Raw genomic sequence first — 10,062 nt, forward strand, 5'->3', positions numbered from 1 at the left:
AATGTGCACCCTGAAGTGCAAATCAGCAAGACCAAAAACCCTCTACTTTTTGGTTCTCAAAAGAACTTTACGAAGAAGGAAAGCTTATCAGAAAATGTAATGAAGAATGGAGACTATCACCCTGTCACCTGAGTATAAATCAGCTGTGCAAAGCTCGAACACAATACAAAGACCGGATCCTCAGAGCCAAATCCACCCATTTCAGAGCACTAATGAATTCTGCAAATAACAGACCGAAACACCTGTTCGAGGGACTACAAACTCCTCCACCACTTCAACTCCTGAGTCATCAGTGGTCCGCTGCAACAACTTTGTGGATTTCTTCGATAAGAAATTTAAAGCAACTCCTCATGAAAGGAGATTCTACCATGCAAGACACTTCATTCACAGTCTTCTTTCTCCCCAATTTCCAAATTGGTCATACAGCAAACAGTTTCCAAAGTGAAATCCTTGAACCACCTTCGGTTTGCCATTCCAGTCTCTATTACAAATCTCTTGCCACATATCTGCTCCCCAGATGGACAAACTTGATCAGCTCCCCCTCCAACAGGGCCTATTTCCAGAATGAGTCAAAGTGGGTCAAGTCTCTCCTTTCTTGAAAAAACAATCTCTTGACCCAGAGAACATGAGCATCTACTGCTCAGTCTCCATGCTCCCATTTTGTAGGCAAAGTCATTGAAAGTTGCGTAATGTCCTAACTCGCTTCACACATTCGAACAAACAACCTCTGAGACACTCTCCAATCACGTTTTTGCCATGGCCACAATGCAGAAACTGAGATCCCTTAAATAATCGATGTCTTCTTAGAATCCTCGACTCCAGTAACTCCTGCCTCCTGGACGTATCTGCTGCATTTGACAATGTCAACCATCTGGACCTCCATCGCTCTCTTGAACAACGCATCAGATGTGGAGGCACAGTCCCCAACTGGTTCTCCTCATACCTAACCAACTGTTCACAAATTGTGAAAATGGGCAACTCTTTCTTGAGGCTAGTCAGCGTACATCAAGGGGTCCCTCAAGGCTTGATCGTCTCACCAACCCTCTTTAACCTCTACATAGAATAACTGTGTGTAATTCCAAGGAACTCTGTGATTCTCTTCCACCTCTATGCTGACCATACTCAAATAAATATACATGAAAATCACATCCCCCGAAGACGTTGCCCTCCTTTCGATCAATCTTCTAAAGATTCAAAACTGGATGTCTAACCACTGCCTAAAGCTCAACTCAACCCAACTAAAACTGAATTTCTTTTGATTTTACCTCTGAAAGCAAAATACTCCGGTACAGGAATGGATGGTTAACTTTCCCGCCCTAGATGGCTGCCCTGCCATGGTCCAGAGTGCTAGATCACTTGGTGTCACCCTTTACAATCATGTCAATCTTCACAGCCACATCACAGCCATGGCCAAAAGCACACACACCAACTTAGGCAGCTTTGGGGTATCAGACAATTGATCCGGGAACAAAACCTTAAAACAGTGGTGCATTCTCTCATTTTCTCCAGACTAGATTATGGAATTGCCCTTCTAATAGGCATTCCCAAAGTTCACTTAGGCCCTCTGAGAGCAACACTACATTCAGCAGCTACTTCATTTTTGGTCTCAAGAAATTTGACCACAGTTCTGCTGCCCTGCCCATTGTAGCATGGGACCAATTCAGAACCGCCTGCATTACCCACACAGCGCTGCACACCTCTCCACCCTCCTATCTAAATGAGAAACTGAAAGTCTCTGGAGCTAATAGGGGTTCCATAAATGCCCAATCCCTGCTTCTGGAACCTCCCACCTTCAGTCGAGAATGGTACATGAGTCAGTCATTCTCTGGCAGTGCCACAAGAACCTGGTACTCCTTATCTCACTCCACCTAAGCACCTGCCTAGTCACCATCAAAGAGGACCTCAAGATCCTCTGATTTAATAGACACCTTGGTTAATCAACCTCGACTACACTTAAGTACTCTCTCCACCAGGATACGAGCCGCCTTCTTTATATGACCCCACCTTCTTAATCATTGTTTGAACTGTGTACGAACTCTGACTAACTGCTGCAATTGACCTGGTCACGTCTACCGATGCTAATGTCTGAATTTATTTACTGTAACTGCAACTCGCTGTACCCTTGTATTCTGCTACTGTAAAGCGCTCTGATGCCTGCGGGCCATGTCAGTGCTATATAAAATTGCAAAAATAAACAAATAAAAACAATTGTGACCACATTCTTCACTGACATGCCTTTGTGAAGTAAAAAAAATAGCAACAACAAACACTGGAAGGTTCACCCCAAGTCTTGCTTGGAAATACTTGCAGGGGTTTGTTTTAAAACTGGTGCACAAACAGGCTACAGCAAACACATTTTACACTGTTGCACTGAGGCAGAAACAGAGAAAATTAACTGAACATATGTTGCTAATCTGTTGCTTTTAAATCATAAGCACAATAGAGATTTTACCTAATATATATTAGGCCAAAGTAATCTTTTTATAAATAAAAAGTACATTAAACATTAGCTACTTATAATAAATGGACCAAACTAAATTGCCTCAAACTTTGCACAAAGAGAGGATATGCAAATACTTTATACTTTCAATTCTGCTTGTATATGTTGAAATATATGTAAACATTAAAATCAATATTTCAACGTGTTCATCTACAGGAAGCTGTTGGCAATACTTGGAAATGTAATAGGGAAACAGCCTTTACCCTGATGCCTTTATCACACAGGTATTTGAGCCACACATTTGCCACACATTCCTTTAACGTACATGGTAAGTATATTTAAGGTAAGTATATGTGTATGCACCCCTCCGCAAACCTTATTGGGAGCCCATCCCCTAGGACCTAATCGCATAATAAAGGGGAGGGGGACTTCACGCTCCCCGAGCCCTCAATAAGCTCCAGGGACCCCACCATCCAGGGATAAACTAAACTTTATAGAGTTCCCCATTCCTGAGCCAGTAAAGGCCCAGTGACCCCATTCCCCGGTGCCAGCTCAATGACTGTGTATCAGGGAGCCCACAGGGGGCAAATGCCCCCCTCTCACAGTCAGTAAACGCCCGCTGACCTCATCCCCCAGGGCCGTCTAAATTACTGTGTCCCAGGAGCCCAACCCCTGGGACACAGCAGTTCACCTGCCCTCATCAGTGCAGGCAGGGGAACATATATTTGCTCCCACCTGGCGGGAGCATTTTTAAAGCTCCCGCCATGTGGCCTGCAGGACCGCAAGGCATGTCTGCTCTCACTCGGTGGGAGCTTTAAAAATGCTCTTGCCAGGTGGGAGCAGACTTCTGGCTCCCTATCCGCACTCCTGCAGGTAGGAAACAAAACATAGCTACCGCCCGGCGGAAGTATGCATAAATAACTGCTCCTGCCGGGGGAGGGAGGGTGGAGGGGGAACGCAATGCCGGCTCCCGCAGTATGAGGGGAACCAGCTGGTGTCTGGGACCCTGGGGTTTAGCCCCACAGCCCCCAAGTTTCTGCTTGATGGGTGCCCCAGTGCCCATCCGATATAAATAAGATAGTCCCCGAGGGATTGAGGCCACAATAGGCTTAGTGAGGGGGTCCAGGCACCCTCCCTTTTAAGTTAAGTGAAGCCCCAGGTATGGGGTCCCCATGGCCTCTTACGGCTCGGGGGCCACAAGGACTCCTTCCCTTTTTATTGGAATTCGTGCCAGGGAATAGGATCCCTAGGGCCATTATTGCCTCCGGAGTGGGACCATGCTTCCCCTTCCCTTAATAGCGCCAAGAGATGGGATCCCCAGATCACTTCTGTCTCAGGAGGGGGGCCATGTGCCCCCCTCCCCTTTACAAATATCGTTTGGCTTCAAGGGATGAGGTCACCGGGCCCGAAGTGTCTCAGGGAGGTTGGGGGGGGGGGGCACCCAGGGGGGCCCACACCCCTTCCCCATAATATATATGTTTTGACCCAATAAGATGGGTTCTTCAGGACTCTATCAATCAATCACGGCATTTGTAAAGCACCCTATTGGCTTGGGAGGTGGGCTGTGCATCCCCCACCTAACATATTTGGCACCACTATTTGCTCAGGGAGGGGGGCAATGTGCCCCTTCCCCTTAAATGCCCCAGAGAATGGTGTCCGAGGGGCCACTTCTGCTCAATGAGTGGGCCTCGTGCCTCCCCTCCCCTTTACGAATATCATTTGGCCTCTGATGATGGGGTCCTCGGGGCCTGAAGTGCTCGCGGTTGGGGGCTGTACACCCCTATTCCCCTTCAAAAAGCAAATACCCCAGGAATGTGGTCCATGGGTACTGCAGTCCAGACCCTGCAGCCAATCCTCTGCCTCGCATGGCCTACGACTGTGAGCGGCCGGGGGTTGACTTTACAATAAAATATTGCTTTATGTTAAAAGAACCCTAGAAATTTACTGAAAAAAACAAAAGTTAAATTTATGTCATAGTGTTAGAAATGGGATTTCTGGTTGGCTAAGGCTTGCGTCAAGGCCAGGCAGAGACCACCACTCTAGTCAGGGCAAGGGAGATACACGCCAAAGATAACCCCTGCTCACCCCCTTGGTAGCTTGGCACCAGCAGTCAGGTTTATCCCGGAGGCCATGTGTAAAGCATTTGCGCACGCACACAGCAACAACATCCCAGGCACACTACAAAAGGAACTCCACACAAGGCTATATCAAAAATAGCCATTGTATTCTCAAAACACATTAGAATAGTAAACACATAATATACATGGTGCCACCTGGCAATGGGTCATATCTACAAGGAATTATATACACATGACAGGGCCCATTGAACAACTGTCAGAACCATCGCAAAGTGAACTTAGTAAAAGTAAAACATGTCATAAACGTACAACCAGTAACCCCTGGTAATCACTGTACTTAGCATCAGCCTGCAACATAAACTACATTATGCAGAGCATCACATCAGGCGCGAATTACATTCTGTCCCAACTTCACCAGCATAAACACCTTATGCACTCTTCTCATAAGTCTAAACACATTAGACCCTAACCTCCTAAGCATAACTCACGTTAGGGGCATAAATCACACAGTGAAACATAATCTCACTAGCATAAACCATAATATGCAAAACAACCTCCTAATCATGAAAACCACATTCAGGGGTATAAAACAGGGTGCGTAATCATACTACATACATTACATTTCCTAGCACCACATAATCACATTAGGGCCTGGCACCCTACAATCCTAACAGCCCCCTGGCCAACTGGCCATCTCAAAAAGGGGCTCAAATGACCTAAGTCGCAAGAGTCAGGGCTGCTGCCTCTGCAGCAAAAGTCAAGGGTGCACAATCTGCACAGACCTAAATGTTGTAGCTGCCCACTACTCGCAGGGAAGCAGGAAAAGTATGGGGCAAAGGAGTGCCTCTCACTCCTAACTCAAAACATGCCCCCAAAGAACTGTGCGCCTAAACGGTGCAGCTGCCCACTACTTGCTGGGCAGCTGGGAATATTAAAATGAGGGGCACTGGCACCGACTGTGCCCTGAAAACAAATGTGCCCACAAATGTGCTCCGATGTGGGAGCCCCCTTCGAAATTGCCGCTGCCCTCTAGCGAAACAGGGCAGCTGTGGAGGGATGGCCACACAACAGGGGAAAAAGCCTGGGACCCTCCAGGCCCGTCTAAAATGAATGCGCCCACCGTTGGGGCCACGTAGGCTCTAGAAATCACTATGCCACCATTGGAGCCATGTAGGCTCTGAAAATCACTATGCCCACAATGGAGCAGCCCGCTGACAGACGGGACCGCTCTGGCTCTGCCTCGCACTGGCACTTAAAACAAGATTCGCTCCCTCGTAGAGAGGGTGCGAAATATGGCCATGGCCCCCTCTCAGCCCTCTCTCACCGGCTCTGGGGGCAAAGGCAGCAGTCTGCCTTTTCGCCCGGTCCCATTCCTGGGGGCCGGTACTTCTCACAGGCGGCGGGGGCAGGCTTGCTCCGACCGCCTCTCTTCACCTGGGCTTGTGCTGCCATATGCGGGGCTCCTCTTTCCCATACGGGAGCCCCACCAGCAACTCGGCACTACTCCCCTTCACCTGGGACCCGGGACCCGGGACCCGGAAGTTCTCGAGGCATATGCGGGGCGTCCCTTAACTCACGGGAGCCCCACACGGCCGCAGGCTACTTCTCGGGATGCGGGGCGGGCTTCCCCCACAAATGCGGAAGTCCTGCCCCCGTCAGGCGCGACGTTGCCTGACTTCCTCTTTGGGCCATAGGGCCGCGACGGGGAAACGCAGGGTGGGCTCCCGCTATAAAAGAGATTCAGAAGCGGACAATGAGGGGTAGGCTCCTTCATAATTAAAGCTATTAAGCGGGTGGGCACCCGCAAGCACGATCGATCAGCGGTGTGGGCACCCGCTCTCAGGGCATCACAGGGGGATCCCTAGTCTGGGGATTCCCTCTTTCTCTCTCCAAGCAGCGCAACGCTGCAGAGATCTCTAAAGCGCCTTTAAGAAATAAAGGTAAAGCGCTCACAGGGTGCCAGAAGAAGAAGCAAGGTCCTTTAGAGATTAGAAATAAGTCCCAACCAAAAATGTCCTCAAAATGAAAAGGGGCAAGGCAGGGCCCAGGGAGGCAAGCCCTGCTGGCAGCACCCCCGGGCCCCAGCAGCAGCACGCCCAGCAAGATCAGGAACTAATACAGCACTGAACAATTTCATGGGGTCACAGACCCTTCTTTTATGCACACATTTCCTTTGTGCAAAGGTGCAGGGTTTGGGGGAACCAGATACAACTGGTTCAGGAGCACTTTTTATACATGACTCCTTCCTTCTTTTTACAGGACAGGCCAGGGACATCAGGCGCACCACAGGAGGTGGAGCCAGCATTGTGGAGGGAAGGCACAGTCTTTTTCAGGTCACAGGTGCAACTCCTCCCTCCCACCTACATGCAGATCTCCCTATTCACCACTGGGCAGACTCATCCTGGCTCCTGGAGCCACCCATATCATCAAGCAACTGTCACTCACAAGCCAGACATGCAATTCACATCATGCAGGCAGACACACAGCACACAGAAATGCCAACTTCTAAAAGTGGCATTTCTAAAATAACCACAATAAACCTGCGCACACTATTGGAGAAGTGTGGCTCAATGGTTAGAGCGGCAAACCCTGATGCAGAGGTCTAGCCCGGGACCAGGGTTCAATTCCCCGCCTCGGCGGGTCTTGGGCTCAAAAATTCCACGGACCTGATAATTCTCGCCTCGGTGCCTATTCCAATCATGGAGTCCCACTCTGGGCAATAGCTTGCTTAATCTCCACAACGGCCCCCACAACGCTAAGGATGCCTGGCCTCCACCTTGGGGGTGCCCAGGAGTGGACATCTCACAGGGAAAGCCAGGATGGGTTCCACAGCGGTATTCGTACAAGCGCCTTGAGACCCTTGCGGGTGAGTAGTGCGCTATACAAGTATCAATTTACATTTTTATTGCACAGCATTTATTCACATGAGTTTGCACATACTAAACTCGACCCTGCACTCCCCTCAAACCATGAATTACCAAAAGACACACATATCCCCCATGCATTCCTATGGGAGGGCAGGCCAGTCTCAACACACATACACAGAGAGCGCACGCACTTTACACTAGGCCACAGTGCTAAAGTCCGCAGAGGCCAAAAATCACTTCCACTTTGTCAGAGCTTAAGGCAAAAAGTTCAGGGGTGAACCTGCCAAAAGGGCCAAGTCCAACAGTTAGGAATTGTGAATATATCCTATTTTATATTAAAAACAAAAACACCCTAGAAATTCACTCAAAAAAACACAAAGATTAAAGGAAGTTGTATTTAGGTGAAAATGTCAGTTAAAACATATCGTTTTAAACAAACAAAACCACTGAAATTCACCAGTTCTAGTTATCTCAAGGAACTATAGCTCATGTCATAAAGTAACTGTGACTTGCACTCTAGCCATGCACTGCTAATTACCCCACTATTACGACATAACTGATTACATCACAGCAAAGTCTGAAATTAAGCCTGACAGTGGTGCGAGTTATAGCTACTTTAGGCCACGAGTTATAGTTTCTTAAAATTATTATGGCTGGTGAAATCAGTGCTTAATTTGAGTCAGTGGTTTTGGGTGCTTGGTACTGGCACTTAATTGTCCACACTCGCACTTATGACAGCTGCCACATGGTGGCACGATTTGTATAATTTAGAGATTAGCAGAACAGCAATTGTTTATTAATTCAGTATGCTTTAAAAACAACTAATACCTACCACCCAAGTAATTGGGTGGCCTGAAATAGGCTGAAATGGAGCAGTGTGCTGGATAGTAGTTGTGTAGGCACTGGCATTGGCAACGCTGGCAGTGGCAATGAGTGGTGCAAGCTGCAGAGGCCTCCTGACTAGAACCCTGGCACTTATTTATTTTTACAAATTAAGCAATTTGTGAATTTCTGTGGTTTTGTTTGTTTGGAAGCTTTTCAGGTATGTTAACCAAATATGTTCAATGCACAGACCGAAGACTACAACTCCCAGAATCCACTTACTTGTTAATGAAAGCCCAGACCCCGTGGTGTGGTGTCTCGGACACACGGAGTTAGTAATAGTTATTTGTTTATTTATTTATTTATGCGTTTTTATATCGCGCAGACTTTACCCGAAGGTGTCAGAGCGCTTCACAATAGGAACAGAACTGATACATGAGAACATTACAAGTGAACAAATTACAAAAGCAAACTTTACATTACATGAGGCAAAAGTGTCAATCGTGAGCCAACAAAATACAAGAGGTAGCAAACGGTGCATTACAGAGGAAAAAGTGACGTGTGCAGGTTACAAAAGCCTACAAAGTAAACATAGAGGTATAATACTGCAATATATGGAGGATACTCAAACACAAGAACAAACGTTATGTAGGCAATTGTGGCACTTGTGCAGGTATCGAAATCAAACAAAATGTAAGAGGTAGCAAACAGTGTGTTACAAGAGAAAAGTGACGTGTGCATGTTACAAACGAGTACCAGGTAGAAGGCTAATACTGCAATAAATGGCAGACTCTCAAACCACAAGAACACACTGGGAAGGCACTTCCATAGTCATGTAAAGTAGAGTTTTCTATAATGGAAGGTCTTCCTTCAGGTAATAGAGAGGGCGTAACCTTGTAACGCTACTTGCAGTGCGCCTGCTCTTTGAGGCGTGTATTTACTCAGTAAATCTGGTATAAGATAGAACTGTCATGCCAAGTATTTGTTTTTTTCCCACATCACTGGTTCTAATCATTTTTGCCTCCTGTTCGGAAGAGCTTTACTTCAGCACCTGAGCTCTCCTATCTCTTCCACGTTCCTCGGCTGAGAGAACATGATCTTCTGTTTTTGCGTTTTTTCATTACCGTATTAACTTTAATAGACCGCCTAACACTTTGTCTTGAGCATCCGCTGGCTGGCTGTAGTAATAGGTATATATATAACATTTTGTTGAAAAATGTACTTCTTGAGGAAACTAGAATTCATGCTTCCATTTCAATGATTTTGCCTTGCTCTATTTTATGAAAATGTTAAAAGTATTTACTAACACTTTGCGCCAGGTTTTCATTAACCGGCGCAAAGTATTGTATTGGGATTTACATTATTGCGCAGTAAAGTAGCCCTAAAGTAACACACATTTGAGTCAAGAGGGTATACCATGGGTAGTACCTAGTCATTTTCATTAAACTGCCCACGCATTTTGACACAAAACGTTATCTACTAAAATTAGGAGACAGGTATTTGCCTACAAAGAACACGCCTACTCGAGGCAGGTGTAACTTTAGAGAAATCTTTTCTCTAAACTTCTCCAACTTTGCATGTGCTTAATGTACAGCACTAATAGGAACTTGGAAAAGTTTTAAACTGTGTCTAAGCCTAGCGTGCCCTTCCAGTACAATACCTATGGTAGACATCATGCATAAAGCCTTGTACTAAGGTGCCAGGGTGTGTGTGACACTAGGCAGCCTAATGTGCACCGGCTTGGGGGAGGGACATACAGCGCAGTAGCTTAGCAGGTATGGCATTGTTCTGCTCTCTCCCTTTCACACAACGCAGCAACTTTGATGCATTAAGTGGAAAATCAGTGCATCTGACC

This window comes from Lissotriton helveticus, chromosome 3_2 (genome assembly GCF_964261635.1).
Source record: "Lissotriton helveticus chromosome 3_2, aLisHel1.1, whole genome shotgun sequence".
Classification (NCBI taxonomy): Eukaryota; Metazoa; Chordata; class Amphibia; order Caudata; family Salamandridae; genus Lissotriton; species Lissotriton helveticus.